Genomic DNA, 23,332 nt, shown 5'->3' on the forward strand with positions numbered 1-23,332 from the left:
ACAATCCCCGCGATGGTCATCATCACTACCCCGACCCTGCAGTTCCTCCGCCATCTCCGACTAATCCCGGCAGAGAGACACATGGAGAAGCCTCGACATCCACCAGGCACGCCCGTTTAGACATAAACGAGGTAGACTAAGCCGTATGAGTAGCACCAAGTTTCAATGTATCCTCGCTTTGTAATCACGCGACCGTGTATATTAACGCAGCCTGTCGTTGTGCCTCTGTCTTAATAGTAGCCTTGCATATTTGGTCAGCGCATAGCTGCATATTTTTCCGGGCACAACTACCAAAACCAACCCAACGACAACCACAGTAACGCGTTTTTTATGAGATATGTGTATCTCTGACACTGACCCGACCTTTGGAGCTAAGCTGGCAAATTTTTACCTTTCACCACGGTAAAACGATCCGGCTCCATTGCTATATAAAGGCCACCTTGTGACCTTACCCAGCAACCCTCACTTTGTGCACAACACTCACGCTTTTTCCTGTCATGCCGAACCCCAGCATTCATCTGAGAACCCCAGATGCAACTCCAGGTAGCTTTGTCAAAATATTGTGGGATTTTCCCCGCAGTACCATGGGTTCTACCCAGCCACCCCAGTACGAGCTGTTCAAATCAAGGATCACCCCATCCACCTCGGAATATTGGGCAGCAGTACACATTCCTCCTGTAGACCCCAACCAAGATCCAATAGAAGTTTCCTTCGTGGGGAAATCTATGCCAACCCCACACTTGGCCATAGAAGCTGCTGCGAAAGAAGCGATTGCTCGTCTTCGATCCGCATTACCCTATGCCCGCAAACGAGGATATTATTACTTTCTGAGTCGTGCAGCACCCGGAGAAGTAACATCTTTTCCCGGTGGACGTATTGAGAGAGACCCAGTTCTGGCCAACCTTATCCAGTACATCATTGCTCAAGAGCATTTGAACCAGCGAGTGATGGATTATCTCTAGAGCCTCGCAGATTTAAATCCTCAGATTGCCATCGGCAGACCACTGAGACCCGACCCGGAGAGATGCATACATCGACTGGTCAATCCACTTCCTCCAATAGAAGAGGAGTGTATTCCTTTACCAGAGACATTTTATCAGGACCCCGTCCAGTTACCGTTTTCATTTTAGACGTCACTATTGTATTTGTTCCTTGCAGCATTTATTTATGTATGTGACTTATGCGTGATACCCTGAGTTTGTACGGCAAGTCAATTATTTGGCTTCTACTAATGTGTGTAGTTTTTGTTGTGGTTTATGCTCCTTTAAATTAACTGTTTTTCCCTCGCGAAATCCTGGAGCGAGATTTCTTTTCCCTGAGTTGCTACAACTGCCCCTTCTCACGACGCGGATTAATTTCACACAGCACCACATAGCAGACTCACAACCATAATCATTCAGACACATACACTGTTTGCAAAACTTTGCAACAGCGTTACATCCAGCTAATCACCCCCCCTAACGACAGTTAGCACCCGGCACACTCCATCTACTCTTCATGATCACCACCACCACGGAGAGCCAACACCCGAGCCGCAGCTTTGCGATACTCGTCGAAGATCATCGCGCACAGGAGCACAGAGAACCCCAGCAGTGTCGCCAGCCCTCCGCATATCAGGATCACAAACCAGTCCGGCATCGCCTCCGCCATTAGAGCCTCACTCGAGTTTCTGTAAGCAGTAATGGAGAAAGAAGGAGGAGGAGAAGTGAGGCCAGATGTGAGGAAGAAGAGAGAGTCACCCCGGCCGTTTTTATAGCTCGAGCTCGGTGTACGGTGGGCGAAGTCCACCAACGCCGCTCGTCGCCGATCACCGATGTTCGGAGTCGAATCCGCGAGCAGTGCTGACAGCACGCTGGCCCGCGAGGTGAGTGCACGCTGCACCGGCAGCTAGCACGCCGCGCACTACCACGGTACGGCCTACATGCCCTGCACACTAGGCGTCACTGGTGGAGAAAGCGCGCGGGGGAGAGAGGAGGAAGAAAGGGCCAGAGGGAGAAGAAGAGGAGACTGACAGTGGACCCCGGGTCCACCTGTCGGCCAGAGAGAGCACTGTGCTCTCGGGTACAACCAGCGTATATCTAAATTTAGGAGTTATCCTAAATTTATATCCAGCGTAGAAATCACCCGTTTTTGTCCCGAACCGTAGACTTTTCCGCGCAGCCCCAGTTTTTCACACTCTGGTTTTTCACCACTTATTGCCCTCTCACTGTAGCCACATCGTCATTGCGTAATTATTTTCTTAATACCACTTTTAGCAAATCTCGAGGGCGAGATTTTTTTTGAAGGGGGTTAGTATTGTAACACCCCAAAAATTTAACCAGGTTTTAGTTATTAAAATTTTGCCAAGAATTTAAATTTTTTCCCTGCAAGAATATATCTGTTGATTTCAAAACTTTTCTTTTAATATTAAGGAGTTTTTCCCAAGTGGATCCTTACAAAGCATATTGGACTTATTTTCCCTCTCATTTAAAAACATCCCTCAATCAGTAGATTTATTTATAAAATTATTTCACCCTGAGCTTTATTCATTAAATAACTTGTTTTAAAATTTGGAGCTCTTTTTGAACTACAACCATTTGATAAATTCACTTAAAATTCCCACAAAAATTTGGAGATGTCATGAGATGTTTTTAAATCACTTTTATGCAAAAATATATTTCATTCATGAAATATTTTGAGCTCTACACTCAATTTTTCTTCTCTGGTCCAGAGTGCATTTTGCACTACAACCTATTTAAATATTTCTTTAAAACTTCTTCCAAAATTAGGGGAGGTCAGTAGGAGCCTATTATTTCACTTTGTGCAAAAACCTATTTATGTTCTTTGAAAAATTTGAGTGAATCAACCTCATTTTCATTCTGGACCAACTTGATGGTTTGTACAGCAACCATGTTTTTACTTGCTCTTTAACCCTTGATCATTTCTCCTACTTGTAGTCCCCCATGTTAAACCCTTAAGTTCAGGAGCATGCACCTTTTGGGTCATTTTTGGTTCATGAAATAATGTCATTTATTTCCTGTCCAGAATTGAAGTTTTGTAAAAGTTACACTAACAAGTTTCCCCTTTTGTCCAAATAACCACACCACTCTCTCTTGCATCTAAAGAGACCCCCATCTGGAGTTTTTGGCCACTCCAAGACATGCCTAGGTGCCATTGGCATTTTGTCAAACACCTGGAGAGCATGATCAGTTTTGACATAAGTTTTGGCATTGCACTGTAAACTTGCACCTTTGATCAGACTAGCATGTCCACTAGACTCCCCGTTGCTCCTAACCTCGATCTGGTAAACCCCATCCTCACCTGCGACCTATAGCATGCCGCGGCATTGTATCGAACATCTGGTGTGCGTGCGCTGGGCGCGCCCAGAGCGCGCATATTGCATGCCGCGCACACGAGCCGACACGCTGGCCCCACGGCTTCGGCCCGCTCTGCAGCACCACGCCACGCACTCCCCTCCTTGCAGCAACGCGCCAAGCAGCCCCCGCCGCGCCCGGCAGGCCAAGCGCTAGCTGCCGCCGCTGCCCGACAGCCCTGCGCCATTCAGCGCCGCCCAAGCCTTCCCTGCTCGCCATCTGGCCCCTGGAGCAGTGCGAGCTCATCCGCAAGCATGTCTGCTAGCCCTCGTCACCGCCACGTCGCCCTAGCTACAGAACGTCAGTTCGCCGGAAGTTTATCCACGGCCGCCGCGGAACCGCCTTGCCTCGCTTATAAATGGACACCCCGAGCCCCTCTGAGCACGCAGGCGACCTTATGCTACCCCCATGGCGCTCCCCTGCCTCGCATTCGACCCGGGGAGGCCTCCTTCCTCGTCTCCGGCAACTCCTGCCGCCGCCACCGTCCCGGCCAATCCGGCACCTCCAGTACCTCCCCCTCTCCGTTCTCTTCGCCAGGAACTTCCTCATTCCCCTGTGAACCCAACCCCCTACTTAATTTTGATTGGGAGCCATCGCCGCCACCAAATCACTTTGCCACAGAAGCTTCCCTCCGCCGCGGAGCTCGCCGCCGGCGATACCCTCCACCTCCGACAACCCCACGACCACCGGGAGAACCGCCCCAGCTGTGCGGATCCATCCCTACCCTCTGGAGCCCGCGAGGAGCAGCCAAACACCGGCGACGATCGCCGGAGCCCCGCTCCGCTCGGGCAGAGGAGGGAGACGACGCGCGGCGACTGGTCAAACCTAACCAGTGGGCCAGGCAGGCCCACTGTCAGTGACACCCCGCGCCGCCCGTGTGGTTAAGTGGAGGTGTAAAGCCTCAAGTACGCCTCCTCTGTACCGAAAGCGTAATCTCGTCTGAATCGTTTTATTTTCTGTTTTAATTTAAATAACAGATTTGACCAAATCTTTGACTGGCTATAACTTTTTAAATATAAGTCCAAATGAGTTGATTCTTTTTCCTACCTTCCTTAAATTTGGTCTAGTTTATTTTAAGATTTATTTGAAAAAAATTCAAACAACTTTTTGGTTCTGTTTTTGAAATATGTGTTAATTCAAATATATTTTTAAATAGGATTTTGGGAGAGAGAAGAAGCTTTCAAAAGTTTTGGAGTGCACCCTGCCTTTCCACATTGAAGGCAAGCATTCTGAACCCGGCATAATATTGTTGGTGTGATCATTGATACATTTATAACACCACCGCATTTTGAAGGACATGTTATTTCATGTGATATGATCATATGCATGGGTGCATGTTGTTGATTCCCATGCTGTTGGAAATGGATTCACTTGTGATGATAATCACCCTCATATGCCTTGCATGTATACCGGCAGGAACCCGGGAAAAACCTCTGCCTTGGGTAGGCTTGAGTTTGTCGCCGGTCTCCGGCGGGACGGTTATGTCTGGTATGGCATGGTAAGGCGATATGAGAGGTGACCTTGATGGATGTAATATATTCGTCATGCTAATCATGCAGGGAATACTTGAACCTCCTGAGTCGACCGTAGATCGAGTCTTGTTCCAGTAACCCCCATATTTGTTTCGTACTACCACTCGTCTCTACAGCAAGTAGAGTACGGTTCAGTAAGTTGTCAACCTCTTTCCAGCACACACCGTACAGAGAGGCCATGGTGGAAGATACCGGTTGTAGCTGGTAGGCAGGCCACCTGGTCCGGGGGCATGGGTGTTTCCGGTTGGGACCGAGAGGGGAGGCCACCCCTTAGAGCGCGCGATATACATTTGATCCCATGCTACGCGAGGTTGTAGCCTCCCCACTTAGAGTTTGCTTAATAGGTGTCGTGGGTGATTCCACACACGTGTGAGATAAGCTGGTGTGTGCAAGTTAGGTGTGTTTTCAACAAAAAGACCGTAGACGGAATTAGTCCTGCTGGACTAGAGAAATCCGTTACTCATGGGTAAAGAGTACACCCTCTGCAGAGAATGAACCTATTAATAGCTGTGTCCATGGTTAAGGATTACAGTCTGGGATGGGTCAGGTGTCGGTCTTAGTGTCGGTCTTCGGAGGTGAAACTGTTAACCAGAAAATGGAATTACTACTCGTGACTTGTGATATCTATGATTATTATTATTGTTGACTAACCCGTGATATTATTGTTATTACCAAGTATCTCTGGGATGGTTCTACCTCCGGGATATTCATTATGATTGTTTCTTTTAAAGCCCTTTATGTGGTGTCGCTCAGACGCCCGACTGTGGCATTTCTTTTAAAGCCCTTTATGTGGTGTCGCTCAGACGCCCGACTGCGGCATTTCTTTTAAAGCCCTTTATGTGGTGTCGCTCAGACGCCCGACTGTGGCATTTCTTTTAAAGCCCTTTATGTGGCGTCGCCCAGACGCCCGACTGTGGCATTTCTTTTAAAGCCCTTTTTGTGGCGTCGCCCAGACGCCCGACTGTGGCATTTCTTTTAAAGCCCTTTATGTGGCGTCGCCCAGACGCCCGACTGTGGCATTTCTTTTAAAGCCCTTTATGTGGTGTCGCTCAGACGCCCGACTGTGGCATTACTTGTTATTTATTTCATAAATTTAAATGCTACTTTGTTATTGAAATTTTATAAATAACTTGCTTGCACGCATCCGAGATTTATTTATCTTTTGTGACTGACGTCATGAGCATAAAATATTTTTAGCACATCATGGTTATATTATACATGTGTTCATAATGTTTGTGAGTGCATTCAAAGTACTCACTGGCTTGTCCCTGGCTATTGTCTTGGCCAGATTATCTTGCACGGAGATGAACGACGCGATGCCAGCCCCGGAACCCACTCAACGGAGATAGCAGCCTCGCGAAGATAGGAATTAACCTGGTCAGCTGTTCCCGTGGGAAATGGAGTCCCATAGACACTAATGTTTCACAACCCGCTTCCGCCATCAACCACTAGAAACCATTTGTTGTACTCATGGGCCAGAATGGTCTTGTACTACATATTTATTTGTATTTTTGCTTAGAGTTTCTGTATCAAGTTGGAGCCTCATCAGCTAACAGTAATCCTGGGGCTGATGAGCACGACGGTCTTTTCTGGAAATTTATTACCCGGAAAACCCGGTCGTGACAGTTGCTCATCCAAGAAACAATGGCCAAGTAGAAAGGCCAAATGCTGAAGTGTTGCGAGGCCTCAAAACAAGGACTTTCGACAAGCTGCGCAAGTGCGGAAGGCGCTGGATTGATGAGTTGCCAATGGTTCTTTGGTCAATCAGAACGACACCAAATCGAGCCACTCACCAGACATCCTTTGCCCTGGTTTAAGGGGCAGAAGCATTTCTCCCCACTGAACTCATATACGAGTCACCTCGAGTGCTCGCTTATGATGAGCTTGAGCAAGAGCAGTTGCGCCAAGATGATGCGATGCTCCTTGAGGAAGATCATCTTCGAGTTGCTCGCTACCAGCAAGCCTTGCGCCGCTACCATAGCCGCAAGGTTCACGCCCGAAGCCTTGAGGAAGGCGACCTTGTTCTTCGGCGCGTTCAGTCCACAAAGAATTCCAACAAGTTGACGCCAAAGTGGGAAGGCCCCTATCGGGTAATACGAGTCATCAGGCCCAGCGCAGTCCGCCTGGAGACCGAAGATGGCATTCCAGTGAGCAACTCCTGGAACATCAAACGTCTTCGCAAGTTTTACACATAGGGCACGGTTGCCGGGAGCTCCGGCAACGCCCCCTTTTGTACTAGCCTTGCCGGCAAGGCATATAACCCAATGTACAGAGCCAGGCACAGACCCTGCACGCTGCGAGATAGTTTTTAGCTTGTACAGTTTCCTGCTAGTTTCCATGTTCATATATATGTATATATATATATGCATGCGTACTTGTCCAGGATATTGTACTACCTTAGATTCTAACAGATGTTGGGAAACCGCCAGGATTCCATGCCCTGTCCTCTCTTCCCTCCGGCCGCAGTGACAACACCCTGGCAAGAGATTGAGAAGACTGCTTGGCACGGCATCTCCATCAACAACTTAATCAGATAAAGTTCCTCCCCTGCCCATTCATGTTCGTAATTTGTGACTTGCGCATTAGAAAACCTCGCCACTCTATCTAGAAGAGTTTGGCAGGGGGCTAGACCCTGCACCTGTAACCCAGCAGATGTGATTCTCCAGTAGGCATAGGAGCACCGGCAAGGTAGCTTGCTGGGGAGACTCATTTATTTTTCATTAAAGGAGCATTTTGCCTCTGCACGAGCGTACACGTGCATGAGTTCCCGGTGAAAGCTCATCTTTTTCATTGATATGCTGATGCAAGTACAGATATTACAGAACATAAACATGGGCTCGGTAGATTGCATTTCCTAGAAAGTTAAGATTTCGCAAGTGCCTACAAATTGAGAAAAAGATAAGTGTCCCATAATCCCCATTCTTGCCCCATTCCTCTCCAGGCACGGCGGTCCATGTAAGGTGACGGGCATGGGGAACTGGGCGATGGAGAGCTTGACAAGGAAGCCCACCGACCACCTTTGCGAGGGACAGCAGGACAAGGCCCCCGGCAAGGCGTGTTGCCAGGGAGGGAGCGGGCCGGACGATGGTCCGGCCACTGGTGGTCAGCCGAAGTCGGAGTCGTCGTCCTCCCTCCCGCTGCCATCGTCGTCGCTGGCACTGTCCTCCTCGCCACTGTCGCTCGAGGAGGAGCTTTCGTTGTCAGTAGAGCTCTCCATGCAGCACCCTAGGCGAATTCCGGAGTTCCCGAAGACCTTGACGGAGACCAGGCCGCTCTCCATTAACTTAAAATAGAGAACATGCCCCTGCTCCAAGTTGTGGGCACGTGCGAAAGTCTTCCACCCCTGACAAAGGTACATGACGTGAGGGCAGGGAAAGTCGACGTCAACCCACATGTTGTCGTTCCCGTAGTCCCTCATATGAAGCCTCTAGGCCCGCCGGGCCTCCTCCTACATCACCCGAGCGAACGGAGTCAAAAGCCGGAGGCGACTGCACATAGGCTTATGTAGCCTGATGAAGAACTCATAGAGTTGGTCCCTGATGTGGCCGCCCACCAGAGGAGGGGCCGCCGGCGGGAGCGCAGCGGGTACGCCGCCCCGTCCGCCTCCTCCCCAAGCACCGGGACGACCTCGGCCCCGTCCCCTTCCTCTCCCCCTCGCAGCGGGCTCCGCCACCGGGGGATCTGAGGAAGGAGGGACACGTTGTCGAGTAGAATCCCTCGTCGCCGCCGTCGAGGCGCTAGCGCGCCTTTTCACCATGGAGAATTAGAAGATGGCAAGCAAGAGGGGGAAAAGGAGAGCGAGCATGGAGAAGCACCGTCCCTCTCCCCCATTTATAGAGGAGCGAGGTCGGGGCCTGGCCACCCATCCCAAGGGGCGGCCGCCCCACACGACCAATGCAGCCTCTTGAAGCGTGGGGAATCAGAACCGGCCCGCTCCCCAATCCACAAGCGCCTGATTTTCCACCTCGACATTAATGCCCACGTTCTCCGCGCCCACCGCCTGCCCTTCCCAACGCATGGAGGGTACGTGGCGAAGCAGAAGGGGGCATGAGCACGGGTGGGATGACCAATTGCCACCCTGTGATCGTGGGGAGTGACGCCTTACAGGCTGCGACCCGAGTCCACTTAGTAAATGAGTAGCGCCCGTGCAGATTCCTTCCTTTTTGATAAGGGAAGCATGTGCCTCCAATTTGCTATTGACTGCGAGATGATGCGAGCATTTTGAGGCCATCCCATGCACGACCCCCACGTCACGCACTCGACGCAAGTTGTGGGGAATCGCAATTGACAAAGAGATCGTGGCGGATTCGCCTCTGCCACGCCCGCCCGCGCACTGCTTTGGGCCTGGCCCAACTACGCTTTGCGCTTATGTGTGGCCCAGATCTGGGGGCTCCTGTCGGTGTACAAAAGTGTGGGTACTTCTATACCCCTTTCTTGTGCACGGACAGTCACGGCCATAGCAGGGCATGGCGAGGCAGAGGAAGGCAGCAGAAGGCAAGACAGGTACAAAGAATATCAAGACAGCTACTCAGAGTAGCAAGCAGCAAGAGGCTAGCGGGGCCACGCTCGGCAACAAGCCTTGCTGAGGCGACCTGCGCGGCCCCCGACAAGCCCCTTGCCGGGGCAGCTTGCGAAGAGACCAGCAAGGCCACCACCCTTGGGGTTGAGGGCCCTGACACCATCAACAATGTTCAAGAGCAAGATTTGAAGAGCACATGCCTGGTAGCATGCGGCTCCTCACGAAGATCGACAACCCAAGAGTCCACGTGGAATCAAATGATGAAGATCCCCAGCAAGACCCTTGCCGGAGACGATTCCAAGGCCCCCGGCAAGCCTTGCCGAGGACGATCGTTGCGCCGCGGCCAAGCCCACGATCGGCAGGGTTCCGCCACCTCACCACCACTCCAACACGGTGATAAGCATGCCAATGAAGAAGGCGCCTGCGTGGCAGCATGCAGATCTTCATGGAAGCCTACCACCTTGCCAACACAGCAGCAGGTTGGCCAGCGTGGCACTGCATGCCCCGTCGGCCCAAGCACGTGGCAAGGCGTGGGGAAGAGGCTAAGGACGGGATGGCCTCTGTTGCCATCCCCAATAAAGCAAGAGGACACGTAGGCATTGCATTAAATGCGTTTGTCCTACGTTGATCGAGCAATAAGCTCATATCACTATAGCTTGCCACCTCCTGTGTGACACTGTGGCAACCCCTTTTGTGTATAAAAGGAGGCCCAAGGCACACAGAGAGGGGATTCAGACTTTTGGACAAAGCACGCATCATAGCTAGTTCAAAACCTCAAGAACACTCATATAACCAGATAAAGCAGGACTAGGGTATTACGCATCTCCGCAGCCCGAACCTGGAAAAAATCCTTTGGGTGCTAATGACTCGACCTGCTCTTCGTGCAACTAATCCCCCGCCGAACATAGAAGGGATCCTTGTGACCCCATAGGTGATTGGTTTCCCCGACATGTAGTGTCCATGCCGTGAGACTAATATGTTTGAAAATTCCTTCTAATTTACTACACATGGAATTAACTCGCACACAAGTACACAAATATGATTTTTCAAACCGTTATGGTTAGCCATTGCATGTACATCTAGTTCAAATTTGAATTACGGTCATTAAATGGCTAGGAAATCACTTAAATGTCTTCAAAAGGTCAAATGACCCCTGAAATTTTCCAAATTTTCACATGACAATTTGTATCAGTGCACATTACACGTGGAAAAATATTGAAGGCCGTAAGAGGAAGCCATCTGTCGTTCGTCATCAAACATGCATTGTTCCCTCTCGGAACCACGAGCCTTCTAGTGAGTTGCTCTGGTTTGTGAGGGGTGTGTGTCCAAACTTTCATCGAACAGGCCAATTTTTGTACCACATCATCTTGGTGGAATGACATTACATCAAGCAAGGTTTCATGTTTTCCAGATCATTTTTTAATTTTTGCAATTAAAATGCCATGGCACTCCATGCATGTGTCCATGTCGTGAGACCAATATGTTTGAAAATTCCTGCTAATTCACTGCACATGGAATTAACTCGCACACAAGTACACAAATATGATTTTTCAAACCGGTATGGTTAGCCGTTGCATGTACATCTAGTTCAAATTTGAATTACGGTCATTAAATGGCTAGGAAATCACTTAAATGTCTTCAAAAGGGCAAATGACCCCTGAAATTTTCCAAATTTTCACATGAAAGTTTGTATCAGTGTACATTACACGTAGAAAAAATTCATGGCCGTAAGAGGAAGCTATCTGTCGTTCGTCATCAAACATGCATTGTTCCCTTCTCAGAACCACCCGCCTTCTAGTGAATTGCTCCGGTTTGTGAGGGGTATGTGTCCAAACTTTCGTCAAACACGCCAATTTTTGTACCACATCATCTTGGTGGCATGACATTACATCAAGCAAGGTTTCATGTTTTCCTGATCATTTTTTCATTTTTTGGAATTAAAATGCCATGGCACTCCATGCATGTGTCCATGCTGTGAGACCAATATGCTTAAAAATTCCTTCTAATTTACTGCACATGGAATTAACTCGCACATAAGTACACAAACATGATTTTTCAAACCGTTATGGTAGCCGTTGCATGTACATCTAGTTCAAATTTGAATTACGGTCATTAAATGGCTACAAAATCACTTCAATGTCTTCAAAAGGTCAAATCAGACCCCTGAAATTTTCCAGATTTTCACATGACGGTTAGTATTAGTGCACATTACACGTAGAAAAATTTTCAAGGTCGTAAGAAGAAGCTATCTATCGTTCATCATGAAACATGCATTCTTCCCTCTCGGAACTACGAGCCTTCTAGTGAGTTACTCCGGTTTGTGAGGGGTGTGTGTCCAAACTTTCGTCAAATTTTTGTACCACATCATCTTGGTGGTATGACATTACATCAAGCAAGGTTTCATGTTTTTAGTTTTTTGGAATTTAAATGCCATGGCACTCCATTCTTAATTGTGTCATAGCTGTTACACCAATATGTTTGAATATTCCTTCCAATTTAAGTACACAAAATATGACTTTTCAAACCGTTTTGGTTAGCTGATGCATGTACATGTAGTTCAAATTTCAATTACGGTCATTAAATGGCTTGAAAATCACTTAAATGTCTTAAAAGGTCAAATGACCCCTGAAATTTTCCAAAATTTGACATGACAGTTGTATTAGTACTAAAAAATTCTCATACATTTAAAACACCATCCATTGCCACTTTACTCCAAATTCGTCTTTCACAACTAATAAAAAATATCTACAACATCACACACAGTTGTTTTGTAGGAATCGTTTGCGATGAAAAATTCTGGGTCTATTTAAGTCTTCCTCCTTAAGCTTCGTCGGCTCGTCTGCCCCAGTGTCGGCAACCCCCGAATACCCAAATCCTGACCCCCATTCCCGCACCGCTTTCTTGCAAAGAGGACGCCGTGGAAACGCTTCGTGAAGGCCCGTACGATGGCCGTGTCCCCCCCCCCCCCCGCGCTGGTGCCTGCACCGAGAGCGCGTCCGCCTACGCCGAGAGTGCATCCGCATCCATATTGAGTGTGGACACTTCCGCCGAGAGGGCGTCTGTGGTAGCCGACAGGGCAGCTGCAGCAGCCAAGACGGTTGCAGCTGCTGTTAAACGGCGGCTGCAAACACCGAGAGTGCTTGAGCTGCCGTCTGTGTCGCTGATGTCGCCCTGGCCCGGGACGAGGCCATCCACGCCAAGATATTCCAGGCCACCTAAGAATCCAGCATGCAACCCACGTCCGAAAAGGCGGCGGTAGCCATGGAGCACATGCTTCCTCATGAGGTCATCGAGCGAGATCTAGAGATGCAGGAGGCGGTGGAGATCGAGGAGCGCCGGGAGGAGGAGTTGCGCGAGGCCCAGGTCGAGGTAGAAAAGAGTTTGTCCATCGAGGAATCGGCGGTGGAGTACCAACATGAGCTCTGGCGCAGCCACTACTACGAGTACTACAACCTTGAGGGTGGCGCCGAGGACGAGGACGAGGACGCGGTCGACTTCAGCAGGGGGACGCGGAGTCCACCAACGGCAGCATGTAGCCACGACAAGTCATCGACGTCTCATCTCACACCGGCGATGCATAGGCCGGCGCGGCGGCGGATTTGTTAAAATTATTCATACTTAGGCTTTGTTCTTAATGTTGGTCTTTTGTTAGAGAAATGTTTAGGTGAACTGTCTCTGTTTAATTACTAAAATTGCTCGATTCAGTAAGTCTGGTATGTGTGATGTACGCTCTTTCGTGTGCACAAATTAGCAAGCGATGTTAAATTATGCAATGACGTATGCGGGGAAATTTCCACCAAAATTTCAATTATCAAATTCATCCCATGCGCGTTAAGCAGAAGAATCATTTGCGATGCACACTATCGTTCAAAGTGAATGGTTTCCGGCGGCACCGCATGCAAAGTTTCCCTCCACATTTCGAAATTTTTGGCCTATCGCCGAAATATCTACCCTCCCCCCTCCCCATCCCCTTTTCTCCCCGACCACAAGTCACATTTCCCCTGTTTCCCCCTTCCTTCCTTCCTAAGCTATGGCTGCTTCCTCGCTTGCTTCCTCGTTGTCGCCGTCTCGCATCCTACCGTCGGGGTCGCCATGGTCTTCTTCAAAGACCTCTTCAGCGGTTCCTCCTCCGACGACGAATCCTTCACCACCCGGGTATGCATCTCTTCTCTCTCTCTCAAGCTATGACTTTGAATGAAGGATTTTTACCCGACGGTCGATTTGAGTCATTTCTTCCTCTTGTAGTTCCCTAGGACCATCAGTTGCAATGAATGGAGTGGGGTGGCTGAAGATCTATCTGCTCGTTGTCACCATCAATCTCCGTGCATGAAGCTAGTTGCGTTTGAATCTGTGGACAGTGGGAGGAAGTTTCTGGCATGTGCAGAGAAGGTTAGACCCTCTTTCGTTGTTACAAATCATTTGTTAGATGTGATTTAGACACTGTCACGGTCCCAACCCATTCATACCACACCTTCAACCAAACACATCCTAAGACAGTGTTACAGTTTGTACCTAGTATCTAAAAATGTTGCCATCTCGTCAGCTGTGCCATTAGAAAAAATTTGGCACCGCTTCAGCAGTTTGTGGAGCCAACTTGTCCACGCATCCGAGCAGCCAAGCAGTAAAATAGTAAATCTTTATGGCACGAAGGAACTGGGCGTCGGAGCAACTAGGTGCTCCGGAGTTGGGTCCCTGATTTTTTCCGCTGCATCGGCTCACCAGTGCAGGGCACCGGTGCGAGATGTAGCAACAGTTGTCTTTACACCGGTTTTGGCATACATAGTGGACGCCTTAGTGCTATTAGTTCTATGTTACTAAATTTGTGTATGTACACACCTGCTAGTATCAATTTGCTATCATCCAAACACTGTCGCTATGCTGTTGCAGTTATATTTACCTTCCTCTTAAAATGTTCAATTTGTTATTTATAGTACATGAGTAAGAACTTGTAGCATTGTTGTAGTTAATTATAGCTTCTGATATTTCAGAATTTGGTTGTTGTGTCAGTAGCAATTAATTAATTTGCACATTGATCTTTTTGAGAAGATATGTCATAATTAACCAATTTCTTCAGTTTTTCAAAATAAGTATTGGTGATTTTCTATGTTGCTGTAAACCCATTTTCCCTACAATTGTTACTGATCTAGTTTTAAATATTATAGGATGAACGGAAGTGTTGTTACTTGGAGTGGGTTGATCAAGAGTGGCCAAAGTCTTTGAAGATGTGCCTAGCAAAGCTCCGGAGCATGTATCAAGAAGAGAATAGAGGTAGGCTTATAGATAGTGTTGTCAACGCTGAAGAATATTTGAAGATGCGGGATAAAAAGAGGAAGGTGGAGAATGAGCTCAGATTTTTTTAATCAGACTTTGCTAAGATGGTGTTGGCGAAGGAGGATGCACTTTCCCAGTTGGCCAGTGCAAAACGGGTTCTTATTGAATTGAAAGCATAGGTGGATAAGGCAAGCCTGGATGATATCGATTAGGCAATGAATATATTGTTCTTCTGAAGTTGAACTATCTATATGTTGTACTGTGCTCTTTTCCAGTAGCTATCGTACTGTGATGTTAAAATATATCTATGTGCCTGATACGAAATTGGCAAACAGCTGTTTGATATGAAATGTGAATTTCTGTAATACTAGAATTATTAATTGTAAACTAATAAATCTGCAAAATGGGTCATGGAACTTTGCAAACGGTTCTAGAAGTAAAAGCGCTTGTGATGGATAGCCCAATGCCACACAGTTTTCTTCATCAAATCGTGTGTGATGTAGTTAATAAAAGCAAATAGTTAACCAAGGAAGAGCGTGTGTGATAGTTACACGTATCACACATGAGCTTATACATAAACCTGTGTGGGATGTACATACGAACGGAAACATTTTCCCTGGATTGGCTGTGTGGGATGTACATAAGAACAGAAACGTATTCCTTGGATTGACTGTGTGTGATATACATACCTACGGAAATGTTTTTCTAGGATTCACCGTGTGGGATGTACATACCTACGGAAATGTTTTCTGGGATTCACCGTGTGGGATGTACATACCTACAGAAATGATTGGGTTTCGATGCCTCACCCAATCGTACACGAGCTCATTTGCTGTCCTAGGAGGGCCTATCCCCGACGATTTCTGGGTCGTGTGGGAAGGACCCCCCTATCACCCACACTCACTTGGCGACGGTTCCAAATGTTGTTGCGAAAAGGGGTTAAAAATCATTTGTATAGCACCAACATGTACCAGTGATTTCTCCCTGCTGTTGACACTATTCGGTTCCATCCTTGGGGCTTCCCACCTAGCGGTGTTGGCATTTTCCTAATTTTGGTCCTTACGGTCCTTAGCCCATTCTTGGTCTATCCTTCAGGGTGGGGCAATTGCTTTCGTAGTATCCTGGGTTTCTCCATCTATAACAAAGCAGCTCAATTAAATCCTTCTTCATGGTTGCTGAGGGGTGGGCTTAGGCATTGTGGGTTGATACGTCATAACCCACAAGTGTAGGGGATCTATCGTAGTCCTTTCGATAAGTAAGAGTGTCGAACCCAACGAGGAGCAGAAGGAAATGATAAGCGGTTTTCAGTAAGGTTTTCTCTGCAAGCACTGAAATTGTAGGTAACAGATAGTTTTGTGATAAGATAAATTGTAACGAGTAACAAGCAATGAAAGTAAATAAAGTGCAGCAAGGTGGCCCAATCCTTTTGTAGCAAAGGATAAGCCTGGACAATTTCTTATAATGAGAAAGGAGCTTCTGAGGACACATGGTAACTATCGTCAAGCTAGATTTCATCACGCTCATATGATTCGCGTTCGGTACTTTGAGAATTGATATGTGGGTGGACCGGTGCTTGGGTACTTCCCTTAATTGGACAAGCATCCCACTTATGATTAACCCCTATTGCAAGCATCCACAACTACAAAATAAGTATTAAGGTAAACCTAACCACAGCATTAAACATATGGATCCAAATCAGCCCCTAACGAAGCAACGCATAAACTAGGGTTTAAGCTTTTGTCACTCTAGCAACCCATCATCTACTTATTACTTCCCCATGACTTTCTCTAGGCCCAAATAATGGTGAAGTGTCATGCAGTCGACGTTCACATAACACCACTAGAGGAAAGACAACATACATCTCATCAAAATATCGAACGAATACCAAATTCACATGACTACTAATAGCAAGACTTCACCCATGTCCTCAGGAACAAATGTAACTACTCAGAAAGCATATTCATGTTCATAATCAAAGGAGTAATAATATGCATTAAGTATCTAAACATATGGTCTTCCACCAAGTAAACCAATTAGCATCGACTACAAGGAGTAATCAACACTACTAGCAACCCACGGGTACCAATTTGTGGTTTGGATACAAGATTGGATACAAGAGATGAACTAGGGTTTTGAGAGGAGATGGTGCTGGTGAAGATGTTGATGGAGATTGACCCCCTCCCGATGAGAGGATCGTTGGTGATGACGATGATGATGATTTCCCCCTCCCGAACGGAAGTGTCCCTGGCAGAACAGCTCTCCCGGAGCTCTAGATTGGTTCCGCCAAGGTTCCGCCTCGTGGCGGCGGAGTTTCATACCATAAGCTTGCCCACGATTTTTTCCAGGGTAAAAGCCTTCATATAGTAGAATATGGACACCAGGGGGCCACCAGGGGGCCCAGGAGACAGGGGGCGCGCCCAGTAGGGGTGGGCGCGCCCCCCACCCTCCTGGCCAGGATGTGGGCCCCCTGAGGTGTTTCTTCCGCTCAATAATTCTTATTAATTCCAAAAATAAGTTTCATGGAGTTTCAGGATTTTTGGAGCGGTGCAGAATAGGTTTCCAATGTTTGCTCCTTTTCCAGCCAGAATTCTAGCTGCCGGCATTCCCCCTCTTCATGGTAAACCTTATAAAATAAGAGATGATAGCCATAAGTATTGAGATATAATGTATAATAACAGCCCATAATGCAATAAATATTGGTATAAAGGCATGATGCAAAATGGACATATCAACTCCCCCAAGCTTAGACCTCGCTTGTCCTCAAGCAGAAGCCGAAATCGAAAAATATGTCCACATGTTTAGAGATAGAGGTGTCGATAAAAATAAAATGCGGACATGAGGGCATCATGATAATTCTTATAACAGCAACATGTATAGATTTTATCATATGATTTCTTATACTCAAGTAACGATCAATTCACAATGTCAAGTATGGTTCAGAAACTTCATTGGGAACTAACAAACTATAATCTCGGTCATTGAAGCAATTGCAATTTATCATAACATCAGAAAGAGTCAAGAATATAGCTTTTTAGCAAGTCCACATACTCAACTATCATGTAGTCTTCTACAATTGCTAACACTCACGCAATGCTTGTGGTTATGGAGTTTCAGCCGGACACTGAGAAAGATAGGGGCTTATTGTGTTGCCTCCAAACATATTCACCTTTAGGTGATGTCAACAATAATAATTCATGCTAACTTACATCCAATCGGATATATATATCAAGATCTTTCAAACACAAGGAGCTTGCCAAAGGATAAAAAAAGGGAAAGGTGAAGATCACCTTGACTCAAGCATAAAGTAAAAACATAAAGTAAAAGATAGGCCCTTCGCAGAGGGAAGCAGAGGTTGTCATGTGCGTTTAGGGTTGGATGCACAAAATCTTAATGCAAAAGAACGTCACTTTATATTGCCCCTTGTATGTGGACCTTTATTATGCAGTCCGTCGCTTTTATTGCTTCCACAACAAGATCGTACAAAGCTTATTTTCTCTGCACTAATAAGTCATACATATTTAGATAGCAATTTTTATTGCCTACAACATGACAACTTACTTGAAGGATCTTACTCAATCCATAGGTAGGTATGGTGGACTCTCATGGAAAAACTGGGTTTAAGGATAATTGGAAGCACAAGTAGTATCTCTACTTAGTGCAAGGAATTTGGCTAGCATGAGGGGGAAAGGCAAGCTCAACATGTTTGGCATGTCATACTTAATGAGTGCTACCAATCATAAAAGATGTCCAAGATAATATATTTGTATGTGAACCTCTCTTTCCTTATTACTTCCTATTAATTGCAACGATGACCAAAACTACGTTTATCAACTCTCAACAACTTTTATGCCTCATACTTTCTATGTGTGAAATCATCACTAACCATAAGATTCAATATGAACTCTTTTACTCTCTACTTTCTCAAGACCATAGCAACATAGCAAAGCCCTTGACTCAACACTAATCTTTATTATAGATAGCTCACGGACTCGATTACATAGAGAGATCACAAAGCAAAACTCAAAACTACTTGATATCAAAACTTCAATCTACTGGATCAAGATACTACTAAAAAGGATCAAACTAAATAAAACGGTAAAGATAGGAGTGTGATGGTGATATGGTACCGGGGTACCTCCCCCAAGCTTGGCAGTTGCCAAGGGGAGTGCCCATACCCATGTGATTATGTCTCCTTCTTCACGGTTGGTGTTATGATCTTCTTGGCGATGATGCCCCTCAGGATACGGTTCTCCTCCTTGAGCTTATTGACTTGTTGTTTGAGGTCCATAATTTCTTTACGGAGCTTGCCCGTAACGACCAAAGCTCCCTTTACCCAAGGATGTTGCATAGCTTCTGGAGAACAAGTGACGCTCGTTTTCATATTTTCATAAGAAAGAAATCTAAAGTTGGAAGGGATGATCGAATTTGGAATAGCCGAGCTAGGTAGTTCCCCCATCATGAATTCTGCTTGGAGACGAGAGGTAACTTCTTGATCTTCCTCCATGGCATCTATCCTTTTCAAGTCAGCCTCCATCTCATCCTCCGTTGATGGTCCAAAGTGATAAGCATCGCTATTTGCTCCTAGACCTGGTGTTGGGTGAGACAGTCGACTCTCCCCGACTGACTCTTGAGAAGACATCTTGCTCTTAATCTGCAACAGGAACAGGTCGAGACGAAAACAGAGGATATTTGCGTGATACGGTGGTCAAAACCTTCGGGAGTTTATATAATGAATTTTTACCGACCAAAATACGTAACGTGCAAGAAAACGGAGTCCGGGAGGCACACGAGGTGGGGCGCGCCCAGTAAGGGTGGGCGCGCCCTCCACCCTCGTGGAGGCCTTGTGTCCCTCTCGGACTACTTCTTTCTTCCTAAAATTCTTAAATATTCCAAAACTGATAAAAATTGCCATTGGAGTTGTTTTGGAGTCGGTTTACTTACCGTACCACATACCTATTCCTTTTCAGAGTCTGGAACGTTCTGGAAAGTGTCCCTTATGTATTCCTCCGGGTTCACGGTTTCAATAATATTAGTTTCAACATTGATAGGATTACCTGAAATATAATGTTTAATTCTTTGACCGTTCACCACCCTCGGACTTGTGCCTTCGAAGTTGTTGATTTTTATGGCACCAGAACAATAGACCTCCTTGATAATGTAAGGACCTTCCCATTTAGAGAGAAGTTTTCCTGCAAAAAATCTTAAACGAGAGTTGAATAATAACACATAGTCACCTACGTTAAACTCACGCTTTTGTATCCTCTTGTCATGCCAGCGTTTGACTTTTTCTTTGAATAGCTTGGCATTCTCATAGGCTTGGGTTCTCCATTCATCAAGTGAGCTAATGTCAAACAATCTCTTCTCACCGGCAAGTTTGAAGTCATAGTTGAGCTCTTTAATAGCCCAATATGCTTTATGTTCAAGTTCAAGAGGTAAATGACATGCTTTTCCATAAACCATCTTATATGGAGACATACCCATAGGATTTTTGTATGCAGTTCTATAGGCCCATAATGCATCATCAAGTTTTTTGGACCAATTCTTTTTAGATCTATTGACAGTCTTTTGCAAAATTAATTTGAGCTCTCTATTGCTCAACTCTACTTGACCACTAGACTGCGAATGATAAGGAGATGTGATTTTATGATTAACATCATACTTAGCAAGCATCTTACGGAAAGCACCATGAATAAAATGTGAACCACCATCAGTCATAAGATATCTAGGGACTCCAAACCTCGTAAAAATAACTTCTTTAAGCATTTTAATAGAAGTGTTATGATCAGCACTACTAGTTGGAATAGCTTCTACCCACTTAGTAACGTAATCAACAGCAACTAAAATATGTGTATAACCATTAGAGGCAGGAAAAGGTCCCATATAATCAAAGCCCCAAACATGAAACGGTTCAATAACAAGAGAGTAATTCATAGGCATATCTTGACGTCTACTAATATTACCAATTCTTTGACATTCATCACAAGATAAGACAAACTTACGAGCATCTTTGAAGAGAGTAGGCCAATAAAAACCAGATTGCAGTACCTTGTGTGCAGTTCTATCTCCAGCATGGTGTCCTCCATAGGATTCAGAGTGACACTTGCGTAGGATCTGTTCATGTTCATGCTCAGGTACACAACGTCTAATAACACCATCTACTCCTTCTTTATAAAGGTGTGGGTCATCCCAGAAGTAATGTCTTAAATCATAAAAGAACTTTTTCTTTTGTTGGTATGTGAAACTAGGTGGTATAAATTTAGCAACAACGTAATTAGCATAATCAGCATACCAAGGAGCAGTACGAGAAGCATTAATGACCGCTAATTGTTCATCAGGAAAGCTATCATCAATAGGCAGTGGGTCATCAAGAACATTTTCTAACCTAGACAAGTTGTCTGCAACGGGGTTCTCAGCTCCCTTTCTATCAATAATATGTAAATCAAATTCTTGGATGAAGAGAACCCATCTAATGAGTCTAGGCTTAGCATCTTTCTTTTCCATAAGATATTTAATAGCAGCATGATCAGTGTGAATAGTAACTTTGGAATCAACAATATAAGGTCTAAACTTATCACATGCAAACACAACTGCTAAGAACTCTTTTTCAGTAGTAGCATAATTTCTCTGGGCAGTATCAAGAGTCTTACTAGCATACTGGATAACATTCAGTTTCTTATCAACTCTTTGCCCTAGAACAGCACCTATACCATAATCACTAGCATCACACATAATTTCAAAGGGTAAATTCCAATCAGGTGGCTGAACAATAGGTGCAGTGATCAAAGCTTTCTTAAGTATTTCAAATGCTTCTACACAATCATCATCAAAGACAAAAGGAATATCTTTTTGCAATAAATTAGTCAGAGGCCTGGAGATTTTAGAAAAGTCCTTAATGAACCTCCTATAAAAACCGGCATGACCAAGGAAACTTCTTATACCTTTTATGTCCTTGGGACATGGCATCTTTTCAATAGCATCAACTTTAGCTTTATCAACTTCAATACCTCTCTCGGAGATCTTGTACCCCAAGACAATGCCTTCATTAACCATAAAGTGGCACTTTTCCAATTCAGGACGAGACTAGTGTCTTCGCATCTCTGCAAAACTCGGTCAAGGTTGCTCAAGCAATCATCAAAAGAGGATCCATAAACGGAGAAATCATCCATGAATACCTCACAAATCTTTTCACAAAAGTCAGATAATATAGCCACCATGCATCTTTGAAAGGTAGCAGGTGCATTACATAAACCAAAATGCATATGTCTATAAGCAAAAGTACCAAATGGGCAAGTAAAAGTAGTTTTTGATTGATCCTTAGTTGACACAGGTATTTGAGAGAAACCAGAATAACCATCTAAAAAGCAGAAATGTGTGTGTTTGGATAGTCTTTCTAGCATTTGATCAATAAAAGGTAAAGGGTAATGATCTTTCTTAGTAGCTTTATTTAATTTACGGAAATCAATTACCATCCTATAACCTGTAATAATTCTTTGCGGGATCAATTCATCTTTATCATTAGGAACAACGGTAATACCTCCCTTTTTAGGAACACAGTGGACAGGGCTTACCCATTCACTATCAGCAACGGGATAAATTATACCTGCCTCAAGGAGCTTTAGTATCTCCTTTCTTACCACTTCTTTCATCTTAGGATTCAATCGTCGTTGAGGATCTCTAACTGGTTTGGCATCATCCTCCAAATTAATTTTGTGTTGGCATAATGTGGGACTAATGCCGTTAAGATCATCCAGAGTATACCCAATAGCAGCGCGGTGCTTCTTCAGAGTTTTCAATAATCTTTCTTCTTCTTGCTCTGAAAGGTTAGCACTAATAATAATAGGATATATTTTCTTTTCATCAAGGTAAGCATACTTAAGATTATCAGGTAGTGGTTTGAGTTCGAACACGGGATCACCCTTGGGTGGAGGGGGATCCCCAAGAATTTCAACGGGAAGGTTATGTTTCAGCATAGGTTCCTGTTTAAGGAACACTTCATCTATTTCCCTTCTTTCCTTCATAAACATTTCGTTTTCATGGTCAAGCAAGTATTGTTATAACGGATCAGTCAGAGGCACGGCAATGGAAGCAAGACCAATAATCTCATCCTTACTAGGTGATTCTCTATCACGAGGTTGTCTATGAAACTTAGCAAAATTAAACTCATGAGACATACCATCTAAGCCAATTGTGATAGTATCCTTTTCACAATCAATCTTAGCATTAACAGTATTCAAGAAGGGTCTACCAAAAATAATGGCACAAAAGTCATCTTGTGGGGAACCAAGAACAAGAAAATCAGCGGGGTATTTAACTTTCCCACACAAGACTTCAACATATCTAACTATCCCAAATGGTTTAATGGTATCCCTATTAGCAAGCTTAATAGTAACATCAATGTCTTCCAATTCAACGGGTGCAATGTCATGTATAATTTCTTTATATAAGTCATAGGGTATTGCACTAGCACTAGCAACCATATCACATAAGCCATGATAACAATGATCTCCTATTTTAACGGAAATAATAGGCATGCCTACCAAAGGTCTATGTATCTTAGTATCTGGTCTAGCAATATTAGCAGTCTCACCACAGGAATAAATAACATGCCCATCTAAATCATCATCCAAGAGATCTTTAACCATAGCAATACTAGGTTC

This window comes from Triticum aestivum, chromosome 4B, assembly GCF_018294505.1.
Source record: "Triticum aestivum cultivar Chinese Spring chromosome 4B, IWGSC CS RefSeq v2.1, whole genome shotgun sequence".
NCBI lineage: Eukaryota > Viridiplantae > Streptophyta > Magnoliopsida > Poales > Poaceae > Triticum > Triticum aestivum.